The following is a 21,328-nucleotide window of genomic DNA, read 5'->3' as shown; positions in this document are numbered from 1 at the left end:
AACCTTTTGTAAAGGTAGATGAAGACTATTCTACTCATAAATGAATGGAGAACATAGACTAATCCATTTCTCTAGAAATGCTTTCATTCTGAAGACTAATGACACTTATTGCTTCTTCTATTGTCCTCATGATTTCATGTTAACCATGAACTCTTTTCATCTTTTCCTCCTTTATTTCTAGGTTGTGCACATTCTCCAAAGGTTGGGGGATATGCCATCGAGAGTTCAAACTTGCCCTTTTACAGCCATTAATCACGTTTTGTTTCCCATCCCAATTATCTCTTCCCTTCTCTGCCTTCCCGAATCCCTTAATCATCTCCCTTATAATTCATCATTCATCCTCACTTTCCCAAGTAATTTCTGACTTTCAAATATCTTATTATCCCATGTTCTTTATTACACACTTATCCTTCAATCTCCATTGTTCTTTAATTTCCTCACAAATTGTGCAGTCCTATTTGGCTTGCAGCACTTCTCCATTTGGGGCCATCTTCCCCCCTTGCCTTCCTACTTTCCAAGTTCCTCTTTGTTTCCATAGGTGCAGGTCATGATTAGATATGATGGAAATGAATCTGAATCTCCTTCTGGTTATTTACATAACTTTTAAAATCCAATCATCATTCCAAGGGGGAAATCTAGGTTTACAATTCTCAAGCCTTCCCACAGAAGCAATCTAATACACTAGGTCTCTCTCTCTCTCTCTCTCTCTCTCTCTCTCTCTCTCTCTCTCTCTCTCTCTTTCCCTCCCTCCCTCTCTTTAATTTCATCAGGGATATAAAGGAAATGCATTCTCAGAGGAAATACGGCACAGTTGCTTGGTGGTAATCTGAGCTGTGTTGACCACCCTCTTTCTCAGTTTGGGATTGAAGCTTGGTATCATGTCCAAAAAACACATTAATGTCTTACGATAATTCTGTCATACATAAACCTTTTGTCTCAGGGATTGAAAGTAAATCCCTAAATACAAGTCTAGATGTCATCAAGCCTTCTCTTCCTGTCCAGTGTCTTTTCCTAGAAGAGCGTACTTTTAGTTTCCAAAGTTTTCATGTGTTTGTGTTTTGGAAACATTTTTCTCTTTCTCCTTCCTCTCTTTCTCCTGAATTCTCAGGAGAATTCTTTTTTTTACAAATACTGAGACATTCTTTCTTGCCATTGTTTTTTCTGCCTCAGGATCCTTTCTCATCTCACCTTTTTCCAGTGGATGCTTTTCTATTTCAAGTTTATGTCAGGGACAAATTCTCACAGTCTCACCTTCATGATCTCCCTCACTTCCCCTCTGTCCCTTTATGTGAATCCATACACACACTTTTTGGACTCTGTGTTCTGCAGTTGGTATAGGTGCTGAAGTTCTCCCAGTCTGTCTCCCGGATCAAGAAGACAGTCATCTCGTTTCCATAATGCCCTTGGATGCTGGTAAAGAAAAGGCATGGCGATCATCGACTTTATTAGTGATAGCACTGGGGCAGTGGAAGTAAACATGCCTACTAAGGAACAGCTTCATTACATTATGCTTAAAGGAAGAATTGCAGCAATTTCCCAAACTCTAACTATCTCCTATTGAACTTCACTGAAGAACAGAGCTCATTTTCCAAGGTTATTGATTTTTTCCTTTCCATCAAAGGCATATAAAGGCCTTATACAGGAATAGAGTTAGTAAATTGTTAGCACGGAATTGTAGCATGCATTTCCATGTAACAATGACTTTACTTTCATTCTAAACTGTCGGAAGGCATATTGCTTGGGCAGTGGGAAATCCTGCTCCTTGAATGATTGTGCATATGTTTCTTTGAAAAGAATTGAGTTTCCCTGAGTTAATTCTTTTAAAAAAAAATAATCCAAATTATCTACTTCTTTTTTTTTCTAAAATGTGACCCCTTTCCCCCTCAGTATTCTCTCATAATTCACACAGGATTTCTCTTGAGAGTACGATAAAGTCTAATTTTCCCCATTATTCAATTTGGATCCTGTTAAGCGAGACAGGCATTCACTGACAAGAAGAACATTTCAATTTTGGCAAATAAGTTCATTAGTATTCAGAAAGCTTTGCACCCCTCATATTTAATAAACCTTTCCATTACAGAGTAAGAAACCCTGCAAAATAGTCAAACAAATTAGCAATGGGGCCACCAAGAGAGTACATTCAACCCTAATTCAGAGATGTCTCAGTTTATCAGTTTTCTGTCAGTCACTAAAACAAGAAAAATGAAACATGCAATTATATACAAGGAGACAGAACTCCTAATTCTTTCATCCCAGCTGAAGCAGAAGAGTTTTAATTGCTTGGAAAAATAAGATTTTTGTTTTCTCTCAAGAAGGACAGAGAAAACAAAAATAAATTGCCTCATAGTCAATGGTGGGAGCTATAAGACTCCAGATCATGCAGATTAGAAGTAGAAACACCAGTCTATCATCTGTATACTCTGCCTTCACAATGGCCAATAGCCAGATATTTGAGAATGGAAGATGATTGACAGAAAAAAAAATGTTTCCCTTTTCATTAGAGTGTTTAGAATTCTATAGATTCACTGCTTCTGCTTCTGCTTAATGGGAGAAATAGTGGACTAAAATATTTGAATATGTTGTTGATTATTGCAGAGTCAATTTTTCATTTATCTGAGTTACTCAGTCCCTTTCTCTTTAAAGTCCTATTAGCCATTCTATGCCATGAACCTTAGATTCCTTTTAATAGATTTACCAGGAGGAATTATGAACAGGTCAAGGAAATAAAACTCTAATTTTTTAATCCAGGTATAATCATATACACCTGCATAGAATAGGCAATAAAGAAAATTAAAGGTCTTGGTCATGGAGAAGTATAGACCTTACCTGGAGGTCTTTTCTATTCCTTGACCTCAACTGAGAAATAAAATGAGTCAAGAGTAATTAATTCTACCAGTTAAGCCATAACTTGAAATACCTAAAATTAGTTCCCATGATAAAATTTCTAAACCAAATAGTTTTTGTCCACAACCTAAATATAAAATTCCATTGAATTGTTTTTCCATAAAATATTTTCTGTACTCAGAGATTAATTTGCTAATGATGGAAGAAATAATGCGAAGAAAAAGATGCTTAGATATGATTTCCATTGAGGTAGGAGTTCATAGGAATATTTTTTGTCTGATTGTTATTTTTCCTTTCCTTTTTAAAGAGGTCACGATGGATATGGCTCAGTGGTGGAGTGCTGACTGGCATGTGCAAGACCCTGGGTTTGATCCCAGTGCTGAAATAAGTACACAATTAAAAGAAGTCATCAGACACAGGGAAAATGTGAAGCACAGTATATATGAAAGATGGCTATTTATTGAGAAGGTTTTTTTTTTTAATTTAGATTTTCCCTACCTGGGCAGGGATGAGTTCCAGGTGTGTAGTAGTCTGTGGACCTCACTATATGGAGTATTGTCTCTCTTCCAACTTTAAGACTGTTTGTTTCTTAAATTTGAAAAAAGTTCTTTCATGATGACCCTGGGTCTGAATGATTATCCTATATGTATCTTAGGGCACTACGAAATTGCTTGAGCAGGCTGAGGCACCTGCCTGTTGTGGTCACCCTGGGAGTACCACAAGCACACCTCTCTGGGACATAGATGAATTCCCTCCAAAGGTGAAGCCAACAGATGAAGGAAGGAGGGTTTCCTCCTCTTCTGGGAAAGCACATGGAATCTGAGAAAGCATTACCTTGTACCTCCAAACCTAGCACACAGCAGGTATAGGGCACATAGCATGTGCTTAATAGAAATGTGAGGAACTAAAGGATCAGGAGAAAGGCAGGTAAAGAAGGAATGAAGGAGAGAAGAATAACTTGTTAGTGTTAGAATGAAGACCAAAACCCAGGTCTCAAGGTTCCCAGCCCAACATTCTTCACACTCCTGTTTCCTACATAGAACAGAAGTGATAGTTGGCTCTGAATTCTATCCCTACCAGGAAATACCTGGCCCCAACCACTTCATATTTCTCTCCCCAGAAGCCCTACTAACCCCAAGCACATTGCCTGGCACCACAGGACTTTGCACAGTTTGCTGAGAGCAACCCATGCTCATAGAGCATTTATAGAATGTAGGTTTAGAAAGCAAAGTCACTGGACATGATTAAGGCAACAGGAATTACCTTATTGGTTGGACTCATATGTGTGTTGCTGGGATCAGAACAGGACCCTGTGCATGCTAGTCAGTGCTCTACCACTGAACTACAAGTCCTACCATCTTGATCAGAAATCTGGGCCTGAGAATACCTTTGTGGCTACCAATTGATGGTAAACACTGCTCTTCACACCTAAAGGGAAGTTACAGTATAAGCTCCATGTGGTAGGAACCATGTCTATTTTGCTTGTAAGTCTCTACAAAGTCCTTCCCATACTTGCCTGTTTTTTTAAGAGAGAGAGAGAGAGAGAGAGAGAGAGAGAGAGAGAGAGAGAGAGAGAGAGAGAGAGAGAATTTTTTTTAATATTTATTTTTTAGTTTTTTGGAGGACACAGCATCTTTGTATGTGGTGCTGAGGATAGAACCCAGGCCACATCCCCAGCCCTTGACTGTTCGTTGAGTTATTAAATGCAACCATCAATTCCATATTTTATGATTCCAAGCATGTTCCATGATGTCCTCTTTTAAAAATAACTAGCAATATCACCGTTCAGCCAAATATATTTGAAGTTCCCAGCTCCATCTAGTATTTTCATTGATTAATTCATTCAATACATGTGTGTGTGTAGGAGGGGGGCTCACCTATAGACAAAGAGTTCAAGCTTCATTTGACTTGAAATACTTTGTTAGCAATGACCCTCACCCTTAAGTTTAAAAGACACTTTAAGGCCTCACGTCCTAGAACTAGATGGCCTATGACAATGTATTCATCTGCAAGCCCTAGAGTGCTGATGCTGGTGTAGGCTAATAAACTGGTGTCTCCTTCAAACTACTACTTGTTCAATCTTTACTAGAGGAACAGAACTGAGCAGGAAGATCACTAACACACTCAATCTCTTCTCTGAGATGATAGGCAATTTAGTTGGAACACCCAATTTACATATCCCAGTAGGAAAAGCAGAAATCTCGCGATAAAACAGCCTCCTCTGACTACTCCCCGTTTTCTACCCCTGAGGAATTTATTAAGCCATTCCTTCCAATCCCACACAGAATTCTCCCTAAGAGAAGAGCTTATAAATATATTTTCCTCTCCTTGTATTTCCATAGATATGTTAGTATGCTGTTAACATTTTTAATGCCCTTAGCAGCTAGTCCTCCAAAAAGTTGTCTCATTGGTTTATATTTAATCTGACCCTGGTGACAGTCATTATTTGAACAGAAAAAGGCAATCTAGAGAGAAACTGTAGTTGATGTTCCTCTTCTTTAGGAGAGTGGCAGCCCATTCACAGTGTCTTCTTGATGATGGTTTCCAGGGGCCAGGGTGCAAGGATCGCCACAGCAGTGGGGAAGCAATGTAAGAAAAAACCATGTTCTTCCAAAGGAGTGGATTTTCCTTCTGTCTCAGCAACTGCAAAATTGTAAATGAAAGATTATAAAGTTAAGCCACTGCACAAGTGAGGATCTTTGTAAATACTGGGCTTAAACAAAGCTTGATGACAGATTCATTGACTTTTAAATGAATCCTGTGGTTTTTCCAAACAATGGGGCTGAGAAACTACTAAACAGCAAAAGTATGCTTAAGGATTCTCTGATCCTTCATTAATTTTGTAGTACCAAAGAAAAGGGAAACTTTATAATTGCAATTAAATATAAGAGAATCTGCAAGCATAAAGCATATGGAATGAGTGGGCTAGAGTGGGATATATTAAAGAAAGAGAAAAGAGAGTCCAAAGAATCCAGAAACAGTCATTTCTTTGAGTGTTGCACAGAGCTGAACTAAAAGAGTAGTGATCATAGGACCTGAGTGAGAGTTGAGTAAATCATATTTGAGGGCAAACTTGCATTTAAGATCTCATCAAAAGTCAGAATTTTAGTAACCCAAGCCTTATCCAATTCCCAGGCAATCAATATGATTGGTTCTGAAAGTTTTTTTTTTTTAATCAAATTAGACAGAATGATAATAAATCCACCCAAAGATGACTGAGATGAAGCATCAGTAAGTTTTGGGCTTCTCTATCAAAAACACCACAGGTGATTTAGTGCCACTGTCAGAGATCTGGGAAAAACTGGGAAAAAAACACCAAATTAATGACTGTCTTCAGCTGCCATCCCCTCTCTTGCTGTGCCCTCTGTCCCCTTCCTTAGGCTCCAAGAACCCAGGAAATATGTACTATTTTTCACCCACTCTAATTTCTCTAACATGAGAGAGAGCAGCTAAACTCAAAGTCTTCCAATTCATACTAGAGCATTAACAATTGGTGACATTAACACTCCCATGAGATGTTTGCAATTTATTAATGCAACATGTACACAGGAACCTCTGAATCATTAGAAAATGGGGTGAAAAGCGGAGAAAGGGAGGGTGTTCACACGGCTGCTAATTTAATCTCATGTCTGTTCACATCAACCACCAAACCTACAGACAGAAGGTTACAGCAACTTTGCCTCCAACAACACTGCTAACCCTAGTCTGAGAAAACAGTCCTCTTCAGAGCACCCAGAGGTATCTCCTTTAGCACTGATGCCTAGGCCTATGGAGAAGCCTCCTAATAATATCAGTGGCACGTCTATACTCCCAAAGCAAACTAAAAAGTAATTGAGTTACCCACCATTACACAGTGACTGACTAAAAACTTAAGGCCAACACTGAGCCCAGGTCTCCCGAACCCCAGTCCACAGTGCTGCACATGCAGTGTTTTTTTCTCTAGACCCAGGCAAGAAAATGACCTTCCACAAATGCTAGGACAGTGTTTGGATAGTGTCTGGGTATAATTTCCCCTTCCTGGACAATAATCTTACTCTGTGTATGGAGCTAGACACAAGAATCTGCATGATAACAAGCTACCTGCAGGACTCTGAGCAGCTAGGGTTAAGAACCGCCCCTACACTTGGTCTCCTATACCTATCAGCACCATGCAGAGGCAGGAAGGTCTCCCTGAAAGGGCTGCTCTAGGGGCATCCTCCTGAGCCCAAATATCAAAAGGCTGCTGACCATGGGTCACAAGTCAGAGCCCCGAGAGCAAACTGGTTCAATGACTTTGTGACTGGCAACATCCCAGTGATACTCTCAAGATTTCTGTATAACCAGTCTTCCAACATGGGCTGAGCCCCTACTTTGTGTGAGATCATATGCAGGGTGCCAAGATGGACAACGAAAAGTAAGCCCAAGCTGTAAATAGTCTGTTAAGAAGATCAGATGCGTACACTCACAAATTAAAAAAAAAAAAAAAAGATGTGTACACTTAAAAGTATATTCATGTTACAAAGCAGTGTCATTGAGAAGGGAACATAACACAGATCAGTGTTGTATAGGCATGTCCCATGTACTTCAATGATCTCCAAACTCGGTGACTAGCACACTCATCTGTGTGAGGTCCTAAACCCCACCCCTAGGATTCTAATTCAATGAGCCTGAGGAGTTGTATTTTCAGCCAGTTCCCAGGCAAAATCCTCTGCAGCAAGTTTACCAAAGGACATTTGAGAGACTTCTAGAGTGTTGAGAGCCAGGATGTGAAGAATCTAAGGGAACGTAGCATTATACGAGTGGTTTGCAACTCCTCTATATTAACCTATTCAAATTGGCCTCCCTGAATCCCTAGCTGTTTAGTTTTGCTCCTATGGACAGTCTTGGCCTATGCTGTCTTCCCACTTAAGGCCTTCTCCATTTTCCCAGTAGAAATATATTCTCTAGGAATAGCTATAGCTTTATTCCTGAGGAAAATACATAGACAAAAGCCCACATCTCACATTCATTATATGATTCCATTTATATGAAATGTCTGAAATAGGCAACACCATAGAGACAGAAGGTAGATTACTGGTTGCCAGAATCTGTTTTGTTGGTTGCATTTCAGAAAATATGTTAATCCTGTACCATATACCACCCAGCAGCAGAGGGTGGGAATTGAATGGTGGTGGTCCCTTCTGATAAAGTGGGCTTTTTCTCTGCAATTTGCCCTAGTTTCTTCCATGTCCATTTGAGGGCACATTTATTATTGCTCTTGTGTTTGGTTTTATTTTATTAAGATAAATTGTGCCATGTCTCTAAAGATAAATAAAAAAGTAGATTACTGGAATTCAAAGTCTTCCAATTCATACTAGAGCATTAACAATTGGTTACATTAACACTCCCATGAGATGTTTGCAATTTCTCAATGTAACATGTATACATGAACTTCTGAATCATTAGAATATGAGGGGAAAAGGGGAGAGAGGGAGGTTGTTCACATGGCTGCTAACTTAATCTCATATCTGTTCACATCAACCACCAAACCTGCATACAGAAGGTTTCCGCAACTTTGCCTCCAACAACACTGCTTACCCTAGTCTGAAAAACTAGTCCTATTCAGAGCACCCAGAGATATAGACATGCCACTGATATTATTAGGAGGCTTCTCTATAGACCCAGGCATCAGTGATAAGGGAGATACCTCTGGTTGTGATGATTACACAACTTTGTGACAATACTAAAAACCACTGGAGTATTTCACTTTTTAAAAAATGAAATTTAAGGTTTGTAAATTATATCTGAAATTTTGAGAAACCCATACACAGTGTGGGTACACATTTCACATGCAGGTAGCCTACCTGGCTCCCAGGGTCCTCACTACTATTAGGTGACATCCTTTGGGTAAGAGGCAGATCAGCTGATGACAATAACATATACCATTTATTAGATAGTTATGACATGGTGATACCCATTACACATTTGCCTGAATACATGGTTATCTGAGATGATAATCAGAACCAAAGATGTGGATAATATTATTATACTTTTATGGCTAAGATTTTTTGTGTATGGTACTAGGAATTGAACCTAGTCGTCCTATACCACTGAGCTACATCCCCAACCCTTTTTATATTTTGTTTTGAGACAGAATCTTGCTAAGTTTCCCAGGCTGCTTTGAATTTGTGATCCTCCTGCCTCAGCCTCCTGAGTAGGTAGATCACAGGCATGCACTACCATGTTCAGCCTATTGCTAAGATTTTAAAGATGGTCAAATAAAGGCATAGTGAGGTTAAATAACGTGACCCTTCCCACAGCAAGGGAAATGTGGTTTAATACGCAACAAAAAGCCCTCTGACCTAAAGCACGTCCCTCATGATCTCCATTTTTACCATTAGATTTGGAGATAATAGAATAATAGTAATAGTGATAACAATATAACTTAAGATTTACTGAGCACTTTTATTTTTATAATCCCTGCACTAAATTCTCTACATTGATTATCTCATGTAATCTTCACAAAAACTCTCTGAGGTGCACACTATTGTCATGCCCAGTTTACAGATGTGGAAACTGAAGCAGATAATATTTAAGTAATTTGAACAAATCTCCACAGTTAGGAAGGAAGGAAGCTAGAATTTGAACATAGCTACTTAGTCAAAGATCCAAACTCAGGTGCCTAAAAGGGTCATGACAATGCAAGTTTGAGGTGGAACCCACATATTTCTGGAAATACAAAATAGTGCCTGATCATTTTTAATCTATCTTTAGAGACATGGCACAATTTCTCTTAATAAAATAAAACCAATCACAAGAGCAATAATAAATGTGACCCCAAAGGACATGGAAGAAACCAGGACAAATTGCAGAGAAAGCCCACTTTATCAAAAGGGGCCACCACCATTCAATTCCCACCCTTTGCTGCTGGGTGGTATATGGTACAGGATTAACATATTTTCTGAGACAAAAACAACAAAACAGACTTTTACTTGAATTTTTTTGCTTTGTCTTTTTAAAATATGATAATTCTGCAGACCAGATTTTTCCCACAGCAGCCCACTCTTGACCTCTGCACATAGTTCTGTGTAGAACTTTGAAGCAGTTAGTTCTGTGTGACTGCAATTTAGGATTTGGAGTGAAAAGCAACAGGGTGAGCCTGGAACAGTGGGGTGGGGGTGGGGGGGGGGAATGTGTGAATATTTTTGATGCACAATTCAAGAAGACACATTTTCTTCTACAGGCCAAGGAAAGACAGAAATGTGTTGTTTTGTTTTTTGTTTGTTTGTTTTGGTTTGGGTTTTTTTTTTTTGCGGGGGGCGGGGGCATGTATCAGGGATTGAACTCAGGGGCACTTGACCACTGAGCCACATCCCCAGCCCTATTTTGAATTTTTATTATTTAGAGACAGGGTCTCACTGAGTTGCTTAGCACCTTGCTGTTGCTGAGGCTGGCTTTGAACTCACTAACAATCCTCCTGCCTCAGCCTCCTGAGCTGATGGGATTACAGGTATTATAGGCGTGTGCCACCACGCCTCGATCTCGTTTTATTAAAGAAGGAAAAGGGACCAGATCAGAAAGACATTTTTGAGGTCTCTGTGCAGGCAAAATAGCTCAGAAAGATAGTTGAGGCAGGGAGCCAAGTGGGCAGGTCACTGAAGTCATCAGCCCCAAACAAAGGTGATGACAATGGAGGCCAAAGAAGGAGCTCAAGTCAGCTAAGGGCAAAGATCTTCCCCAATAAATTTCGGATTTGTTTAGATCAGGATTTACACATACACTCTATTATATAACTAAAGCATCACTTGACTTAAAAAAAATACTATCATCATGAAGGGTGAGACATTAGCAAACGTGGGGAAGAGAAAAGAGGGGGTGTTGGGCTACAAGTAGTTTGAGTCTGGGTTTGGCATCTAAAAAGGAAAGAAAATGTTCTTGGCTAGGGAGGAGACAGCCCTAAAACTGCCTAGAAAAACAAAAGTGGATGAGGGGAATAAAAAGAACACATAGAAGGAAGTCAGGTATTAAGAAATTAAGAAACATGGGAAACCAGCAGGGAAAAAAGTAATCAGGCAATGAACAGGGAAGGCCTCAAAGACCAGATTTTATGCCGATCAGAGACACCAGTGAAGGCATATTAAAAAGATGTCGTAATGAAGGCACCAAGGAGATTGCTTTAACAGAGACAGAAGTCAAGAACAGAGACCACCATGGAGGTGTTTTTAAGGAAGAGAAGACGAAGAGGGCCAAAATACAGGAAAGGATTTCAGTTATTAGAGACCAATGGGAAAAGATGAGTCTTAGAGATGTCAGAAAGGAAAATATGACAGGATTTTGGAATATTCTCAGAGTAAAAAAAAAAAAATAAGGTCTGTCCTGTAAAAAAAATACAAAGTTCTCTCTCCGCAAGTGCTTCAGAAGCAGGCCTGAGGACAGCCAAAGATAACAGCAAAGCTACATTCCGAAGGCATGAGGAAGAGAATGCAGTTGCCAGAAAGCCCCAGAAGGGAAGGAAGCAAAGAGTTTAGTCTCCACCAAGCTCAGTTTTCATTGGTTCCAACATCACCCACACCTGAATAAAGTGCTCAACAGAACTGACTTTTGCTGAGGTAATCATCTGATGGCCAGAGCTTTCTGGGGGACCCACAGTAGGCTCAAAGAGAGAAGAAATAGGAGCCTTCACCATCAACTGGTCCAAAGATTAAAAAAAAAAAAAAAAAGGATCTCTGCCAACAGTAACAAAATATCATACTTAATAACATAAAGCTGTACATTAAAGGGGGAAAACACAAAAAGATAGGTTGGGGGTATATCATGGACAGGAGCTATCACTCAAGTATACTGTGTAATGCCCGGTGTCTTACATACTCTATTCCATTGAAGTCCCACATCAGATAGAGAAAGGTATTGCATTTTGCAGAAACAAAAAATGTGGAAGCTATATCAAACTGGCTATTTGCTAATAGTCACAGAGATACTAAGTTTTAGAGCCAACCCTTATTGGATTCTCAATATGTGTGTGTGTGTGTGTGTGTGTGTGTGTGTGTGTGTGTGTTTGCTTGCCTTATTTTTTAAGAGAAGCTCTCACTATGTTACCCAAGCTGCTCTCAAACTCCTGGGCTCAAGTGACCCTCTCACCGTAGACTCTTAAGTTCTGGAACTACAGGTATGTACCCCATGTCCAACTTCATGGTTATATATTTTCCACTATGTCACACTGTTGCACTATGGGTCATCTTCCACCCAGATTACTGAAAAGGCCTTTCTAACTCACCCTCTCTAAACCCCTCAACCAACATGTAGCCCAAGCAATCTTTCTAAAATGCAAATTTCATCATGGTTCTGCCCTGTTCAAATCCCTTGAATAAATTCCTTTTGATCTTAGATGGAGTCGAAATTACATTCCCTACAAAACTCTCCTTCAGGATCTGGCCCTATTCATCTCTCCAACTTATCTCAATCTCCTCTCATTGCAGGTGACAATTTGATGAGTCCCTAGAATGCATCATGTTTACTGTCACCTCCAGGCTTTGCACAGTAGTCCCTGAAGCCTGAAGCACTTTTTCTCCTAACTTCCCAATTTCTTCCCTTGGTCAATCCAAACAGCAGTAGTCTTTCTTGCTCACAAAAAGTAGCACATTTTATTGAAATCCTCTACCTGTTCTGAGATTCATATACCCCACTCTACTGTGAGCTATATGAATAAAGATCCTCTTCCTGCCTTGTTCACCTTTGAATCCACTGCACCTAGCACACATACATTTTGAAATGGATGGTGCCTAGGAATGTGGCTCAGATACCTAGATGTGTGAGATCCTGGGTTCAATCCCCAGCACTGCAAAAAAGGAAGGGAGAGAGGAGGAGGAGGAGAAGGGAAGGAAGGAAGGAATTTGTTATTGTCCATGACTCTTTTCTTAGATATTTAAAAAAATTTACTAACATTTTAAACATTCTATGTATTTCCTATGCCCAGAACTATGAATAATAATTTCAGGGATAAAACTCAGTTCTTGCTCTAAACAAGATCACAATCTAGTGGAGGAGCCTTCATTTTGCCAATGTTACAGTTCACATTTTCCTTCAATCTTTTCAGGATTGAGCTGACAAAGGATCCTTGACAGTGTGTGGAGCATTTGATAATTACCAACTGACTGATCACCAGCTCCTACAAGACTATAGTAGGCTTAAGAGCTGAGACTGAATCTTGTTCACTGTCATCCCAGGGCCTAGCATAGTACCCAGTATATAACAACAGGCTTGAATGAATGAATGAAGAACTGAATGAGGAAATAACCTTGTCTTGGATAAAGCTTTGGAATCTGGGTCAGAGTCTCAGCAGGAATTTTCTAACACTAAACAGATAGATGACTCAGTGACAAGTACCATAGGGAAAAATCAACCCGTTAGAGAAACACACACACACACACACACACACACACACACCAGATTGCAGAGCCAGTAAAGTTTGCAGGCAGTGTAAAGTGGAGCAGAGCAGGATTTTCAAAAAACGGCAAACCCAGCCGGGGTTCTCTTCTGTGTCCTCAGGTTCAGAGGAGACACTATGGTGCAGGCATACCCACGTAGAGACTGAGATGGCTTCACCTGGGCCCTACAGCCTCACTCTGCTCATTGAGGCAGAGCGTCCAGGTAGATCAATAGATAAACAGGCAGATGAGATCAATATAGTGTTCACCACACATTTTCAAAACATATTAAGAAAACTTTTTGGTGACATACTATTTAAAGTGTATATTAATAACCACCAGTGTAAATAAACATCCAAACGAAACAAAGACATTTGGCTAGCAACTATACCTTTCAAAATTAGAACCAAAAGTTTGAACAGAAATAGTGTCTAAACAGCATCCATTCATACACACACACACACACACACACACACACACACACACACAGACTCACACACACTTTTGAATTTACCTGCTGCCAACTCATTAGTTATTTGAATAAACATTATTTCTACCACACTATCACCAAATAGTACCTGGTAGTCAGTTAAAAAACCTTTATCAAAGTTAGAGTATGCTATTATTTTGACACCAGACAGTCCTTTGCTTTTGTGTGGAATCACTGTGTTGCCTGAACAGCGTATGATTTCACTTCTGTGCAGACAATCAGCGGGTCATTAGTGTACCATACAAATCGCCCTGGACTCAGGACGGAACCCTGGGGAACTGAAGCCGTAATAGACTGGAGAGAAGATATGGTGTTGCTGACAGTTACCTCTGATGGCAGTTAAAAGGTATGATTGCAACCACATGACAGCTTAATACAGCAGATCCCTGAGCTGTTCACAAGGCAAATTCTGATTAATGGTGTCAATAATCATGGTGAATTTTCAAGTTTTAGTGGAGCACTCCATTATATCCCACTACTACAGCACAAAACTAACAAGGCCCTTTATTAAAAAACCATGTTTTATCATTATTTTGCTGCCACTGGCTTTATGTATTGTTGAGCATGAATTTATTCAGATATGGGAGGGGGAAGAGTGTCACTACATATATAGAAGGTTCATAAAGAAATTTTTGCATAAGTAAGTGAGTGTGAGATTTACTGAAATTTGGTGAGTCAGAATTGTTCATTTTTACATACACACATATGCATGCTCGCTCTCGCTCTCTCTCTCTCTCTCTCTCTCTCTCACACACACACACATACACACACACACACACACACACACGAGGATAAGGCCTATTTTATTCTATCCACATCTGGCAATGATATGGAAGTAGTGAAAAGATTTCAGATTCCCTCCAGAAAGCCCTCAGGTTATAAGGAAAAGCATCCTACATCTAATAAACCCATCTTAGATAGATCTCCCATATGGCAAAGCCCTGTTTTGCTTTATTCCAACAAATTGGTCCTTGGATTCTTCTCATAGTTGCTGCTGCTATTGTTTATGATATACTGAGCCCTGACAATGTGTGAGACACCATGTACAACAGCCAGGATCCACCATTACTGGACAATGGGAACATGAATTGACATCACCTGTGAGGCATCCTGCATACCCAGAAAATTTAAGGGCCTGACATACAAAAGATATTCAGAAAACAGAGGCAATTTTTTTTTTAATTACAATATTCTGAGCACTTAGTCTCAGGAGAAAAATCAGAGTAGGTTTCCAAACCAGACTATTGCCAAAGAATAAAGGTGCTATAAGTGAAAAAAATATCATTTTTTTCCTCTGAATTTCCTTGTCACTATTCTCCACCCCTAGTTTGTTTTGGCATGAAAGATTCTGTTTGTGCCCAACACTGTACCAATACTGTACTCACAAAGAGGACTGTGGCCAGGGACTGCCCTTCTGCTGAAGATATGAACCCCCTGGGAGTCTTTCAAAGACAGATTCTTTTACCACTGTAATACATTTAGAAAGTTTATGAGGCAAATCCATGTAAGTAGTATCATTCTGTAAAAGGAAAACAAACTTTTTCAACAATTATGACTCAAGTTATTCAACTTTTTCATATTTTGGGAGACTCCTCCTTAAATCATAGTTTCCATAAGTACAATAGTCATCTTTTTTTATTGTGCTAAGACTTGTCAAGAATTAGTGGATGTTTCAACTATGCTAAAAATCAACTAAGTAAAATTAAACTAAATTAACACGAAATTAAAAATAAGGCTTATTATAACAAGCCTATAATTATAAAACTTATGTATAAAATAACTCATAGCTATCATCAAAATGAATTTAAAATTTAGAATTATCAAGATCAGCAAGATATCAGTAATTATTGCTAACATCAATTCTTTTCATCTAGCTGGATAAGCCATGTGCAGACATAGGACCAGAGTTCCTCAACACTTTGAGTTGTTTAATGTCATCACTAATATGTTAGGGATTTCCTTCGCTAGGATTTTCCTTCTCATTTTTGTCAATTTTTAGCAAATCCTTTTCTGAAATTTAAGTAGGACAAGAATCTTTGCCTGCTCTGTATTAACTTGAAACCATTTCTTGTTAACTTGGAATTTAGGGGCTAACCCTTCCTCATCTTCTGGTTCTCTATCATCTTTACTTTGTCATCTGGGTTTCCCTGTTTTACTTGCTTCTGAAAAATAAAAATTTTTTTTCGTGTTTTCGGTACAGGAACCCTTTAAATTTAAGAGCACCCGCTTTCTGTTCTCTTAGCAAAAAGGACAGTGGAAAAGAAAAGACAGACGCACAGAAGGAAGGAAGATGGAGTTGGAGGGTGAGCAAAGATGGAAGGAAAAAAAAAAGAGTTTTGAAGTTCCTGAGCCTATTATTCTCAGCTGCTTCTCTCTGTAATGGCCAGAAGTGGACAGACATTCTATAAAAATTAAAAGGAAAAAGATGCTGGAAGGAGAGAGAACGTTGATGCTTAAGGATGTTGATTTCAAGGTCTTCTTTCTTCTTTTCCAGTCTCCTCTTTCCACAACTTTCCTACAGTGGCCTTTACCCTCCTAGTGGAATTGAATCCAGAGTAGGTAGAAGGAACAGTGGTATGAAGTAAAATTCCATTTGCACACATACACAGAACTTCCCCAGGGCCTCTACATTCATTGCTCAAGTGTTTTCCACCGCACCCCACCCACTCTCCCAGGCCAACACACACCAGGAAACCTCACACCTGAACTTCTGGTTGAGCCAGAAGAACACTTGAAGTTTGGGGGCAGGGCCAGAAACCCAGTTCAGCCTCAGGCAGTGGGCCCAGCCACCGCATTGGCAGTACTGGGAATGCACAGCCCCCCAAACAACCCCAGGAAAGTTGAGTAGGAGGAGCAGCAGCTGGGTAAGTCAAAGGTACTTTGGGTTGGCACCAAGGGAGACCTCACCCACCTTTCACCAGGCTCCAATCCTGGCTATGTTAGATAGTGCCAGAATGTCCTAATTCTGACTCCTAACTTCCAGTTAAACCAGAAGCTGGGCATTCAGGGGAGGGGCCAGGAATGTGACCATCCAGGTACAGGAACATTACTGCCACAGTTCCTATCATGGCCCAAGAGCAAGAGCCAAGCCACATAGTTATGTCTTTTGAAGAAACTTTCTGAGATTCTGTTTAAAAAGTAAATCTTTTGCTGTAGAGTTTGATATGGACATCAATATGACTGTTATTTGTTGAGTACTTACTATGTAGAGCTAGACTGTCTATGTAATAGTCATTTAGTCCTAACAACCACACCATTCAGTAGGTACTATAATTATCTCTCCTTTACATACTAGAAAACTAAGACTTGGAAGGCTAAAATAACTTGGTTCCAATCCTTAAATACAGATCCAGAATTTCATTCCAAATAAATGTGAATCCAAAGCCCACATTTTTAACCATGTTGTATAGAAAACCAAAATTCTACACCTTCGAAAGCATTCTTCCTGGATAGGCCTCTAAAGCATTTTGGCCTTGTTTTGTTGAAGGAACAGAATTCAGTATCAAGAGGGCACATAGTTTGTCTGTCAGTGTGCCTGAGGTCAGAAGTAGATTCAGGAATTCAGATAAACAAGAGGCAGAGATAATTCACTTACAAAACAGAATTTGAAGGAGCTGGTGGGAGAAAGCACATTCTGGATTCAGTCTGGCTCAGAACTCAAGGTTTAAGCTTCTCCCTTGTCTTTCAGGAACAGCCAAAATATGAGATGCACTGAAAACATATCTACAATGGCTTCAGTCATAGCTCTAAATTAACTGATAACATGCTAACATATGATGAGGTAACTTCACCACCAAATTCTTAATTTTGAGGGATACTGGCTGCCTCACAAGTCAAAACACAGTAGAATACCGGGAAGGTTCTGGAACCTTTGGAAAGAAAGCAATAGATGTGATAAATGATGACAGAATCAGCACTGCCTTTATATCCAATGGCCTTAGTACTTAAAGTAAGAGCACTCCTATAATTTTACGGCAGTTGCGATAATAAGTTTGTAATTGATAATTTCATATAATCATAAAATAAAATTTTGAGACAGTTTCCCCTTCCACAGAGGACTTAAGAATCCTCAGGATGATGACTTTGGGGGCATATTAAGACGATTTATAAAAAAGATTCTATCTGGTCCAAATTGTTATTATCACTTCTTCTCCTAGCACCAGTGAACTCCCAGGAGCCTCTTATTCGTAGTTATCAAGGGAGCACCCACTTCTCTGTGGGTGAAGACTGACAGCAAAATATAACTGGTTAGCTGTTCCATTTGCTCAAACCCCACCAGTTTAATACCAGGATTGTTCTTCCCTTAGTAAACTAGGAGACAACAGCAAGCATCCCTCCCTAAATGTTTTCTATCCTACAGTTTCCTCCAGGAAAAGATGCTTTTTTAGAACCATAGCCACACCAAAACATTGGGTGAAAAAAGCCAAAAACCACGACTACACCAAACTTCATAAAGAGTAAGACTTAGAGACCTGAGGTCATATGAAATAAGTCCAGACCTACAGGGTGAGCCTGCTCCCTATGTTACAACATTTAGAGAGATTGAAAGATTTAAAGATATACATCCCCTAAAACTTTCATTTATTCACCTTCAACCTATATTTATTGAGTACCTGCTGTGTGGGGGTTACTAGGAGATGAAGGTACAATGAGAATAGGGTTGCCATATTTAGCAAATAAAAATTCTGTATTTTACGGGGAATTCTAAATTTTCAGCAAGACACCATGCCTGACCACAAAGAACATGCTATCTAGTGCCCTATTAATTCCCTAAGAATTTTGAAACCCATTAATACCCTAGCAAAAACTGATCTATGTGATTATCCTCTAAGGGCAAAACCTAAGGAAATGATACATGGAAAAGGTAAGTTTTGGGCATTAGAAAAAAAAATACAAGGCAAGGCAAACTTGAGTAAAATGTCACAGAATAGCAATGATTGACCAAGGACAACAGAATGGCTCCACATCCCAGGTTGGGAGGCAGGGGTAGGGTAACGGGATCAAAATTAAGAAACTATTGCTGAGAACTCACCTGTGTCACCTACATTCCAAGTTAGTGACAAATTCACCAAAAATGTTGTCAAGGTGGTAAACATTTCAATCAGACCTGAGCAGAGGATCTAGAAAGATCTCATGCCAATTTATGGTTTGGGGTGGAAACCATGCAAAATGTAGTGGTTTTACAGGGTTTGAACCTGAAAGAAAGCAAAATGTGGTGGTTTGGGCTGTATTTTTCTTGGAGTTTTTTTTAGGTACTCAGGCATAAAAATTCGCAGTCATGCTTGGGAGGTCCAATCTGAAACAATAAAAGTTTTCACACCATACTTTCAGCAACCGCATGGAACATGTTGCCAAGAGAAGCTGTAGATCCTTGTTTGAATATCTTTTCAATACTGTTCATAGGTGCACCAGAATCCCATATTTGTGTGACAAAAACTGATTTTGATATTTGGAGAGAGCAAAGGAGGCTGTCTTTTTCTGAACCAATATTATCTACATAGGAAAAAGAAAGTAAGGGGTTTTGTGCATTTCATTGTGTTAATAATAAAACTAGTTAATGAATAGTTCCATTGGCAGAAATTTCTGGGTCAGCCTGCTGTGAGTAACTGCATAGCTTGAATCTGAAGTGAGAGTGGGCAGAGTGAAGTATTTGTTTTGTCTTACATGTCAGTTATTAAAGCCACTTCAAATCCTTCATGGAACGATGTGGGGAATAAATAAATAAGAAGTGCCACAAAAGAAGTGGAAGAAATGGAAAGATCCACTGGAATGGCAAACCTTACCATTTTTCTTACTAGCTATTTGCCATTTCCTGATCTTAGAGTTCCATATCATAGTTCCTAATGCCCTGTGCAAAATACAATTCCTGTCTTTCCATTCCCTTACTTTCTTTGATTGCCTTTGTCTGAGCAGAAATGCCTCATGGTAATGTATGAGTGTGGTGTGTAGTCCTGTCTGGAGTATCAAGCAATATGGAACTAGGATGGCTTATCAGTGCCTTGGCACAGTGCAAGAAAATAGATGGCATGACCCCTCCCAAGCACTTTTGGCAGCTTTCTGTGAAGCTGGTTCTCTGGACCTGCAACCCAATCAAAATATTTATTTCATTCTTTTATCTGAGGACCTTAATATCCTGTCATCATCAATGGAAATTCTATTGTATTCTCACAATGAAGTGGAATTTCCTTTTTTTGTTGTTGTTCTTTTGTTATTTTTGCATTGCTTTATTTTATTTTTGAGGGGGTGAGGATAAAGGTGATAAACATTAATTATAGTTTACATGAGCAAAACAGCAGGAATCATTGTTATTATCATTAACTCATATATTATTTAAGTTTTTCCAGAGAAATATAATTAATTTGGACCTTGTGCCTTCAAAACATTTGGTAATTCCAAGACAGGGAATTGGCTTAAATTTTCCTCCAGTGGAAGAAAGAGAGTTTACAATCTAATTACATTGGCTTTGCAGGGGGTGATTAATCTTCTTAAGAAAACAAACTGCTTTCAAACACTCCAGTAACAACTGTTTCTGATGATTAATTAAATAATTACAAAGAATCTGGCCTACTTATTAAGCAGATCCAGTTATTACTCTCAGCCACAGTGTATTGGTCCCTGGCTATGTAAATATTTTCTATATATTAGATTACAATATTCTACAATTCTGAAATACCATCGTTTTCTACTGGTCTTCAAATTAGCCTGCCACACTGAAGGTTTCCTGGCATTTCTGTTCAAGAGCTGTATAAACCCAAGATACCGGTAAAGTAAGCTTAAATGTTTATATCCCTCCATCCCTATTAACTAATTTTACATATACACATGACCTTTAAATTCATGACACAATAAGATTCATTGGAAGTCTACTTGACCAGGGCATTGAGGAGTTGAAATCTATTAACATTTATATAGATAATTCAAATCACCACTCAAGGAATATGCAGGAGCTATATATTGACTACTATTGTCAAATATATAAGGACTAGACAGGTAATCCAACTTGTCGATAAGTTCTTCAATTAAAATAGGAAATTTCACCAAAGATAATTTGTCCCAAAAATTCCAACAAATCATTGCAGAACCACAATCAAAACTCTTCATAAAGTTACTTATGGATGTAATAGTTAGGTTTCTTTTAGCACTCTTAAGAAATACAAGTAGATAAAACTGAGTGTAGAAGAATTCATCCAAGTATAACTTGGATAAGCTAAGCAAAACAGAAAAGAAAAAAAAATCATTCATTCAATATACATATATTGCTTACTAGTTATCAGGTTCAGTTGTGAACTCTAAGTGGGACTACAACTTATAGTCCAAATAAGACAAAAAAAGTAAAGCAATAATTACAATAAAACCTTCAAAATGCTATTAAAGAAAAAAGCAATGGGTACTATGGAGACATCAAGACAAGCACCCAATTTCAAACATCAGAGAAGATTTCCCAGGGGTGGTGTCACCTGAGCTGAATTAGAGAGGGCTTTCTAGAATAGGGAAATAGCATACACAAAAGCAGAAACCAAAAAGTCTTGTTAAGGTAAATGTTAATGTTAAGCATTAGCTGGTATTATTTGCACATTAACTTTTCACAAAATACCTTGCTACATTTTATAAG

At 39.0% G+C, this 21,328-nt stretch overlaps 1 long non-coding RNA gene across 2 annotated transcripts in view; it reads right to left on the bottom strand.

Moving 5' to 3' along the window:
• Positions 1-1,811: 1,811 nt before the first annotated feature.
• LOC144375437 (uncharacterized) overlaps positions 1,812-21,328 on the bottom strand; it is a 45,730-nt gene continuing 26,213 nt past the window's right edge. For both annotated transcript variants that reach the window (XR_013435295.1, XR_013435296.1), the window contains exon 2: positions 1,812-5,487. This is a non-coding gene — a long non-coding RNA (uncharacterized LOC144375437). The remainder of the gene's footprint in view (positions 5,488-21,328) is intronic.

The sequence above is a fragment of the Ictidomys tridecemlineatus genome, chromosome 2 (genome assembly GCF_052094955.1).
Source record: "Ictidomys tridecemlineatus isolate mIctTri1 chromosome 2, mIctTri1.hap1, whole genome shotgun sequence".
NCBI lineage: Eukaryota > Metazoa > Chordata > Mammalia > Rodentia > Sciuridae > Ictidomys > Ictidomys tridecemlineatus.
Note: the sequence above shows the minus strand (reverse complement) of the source record. Positions and strands in the feature narration are given on the sequence as shown.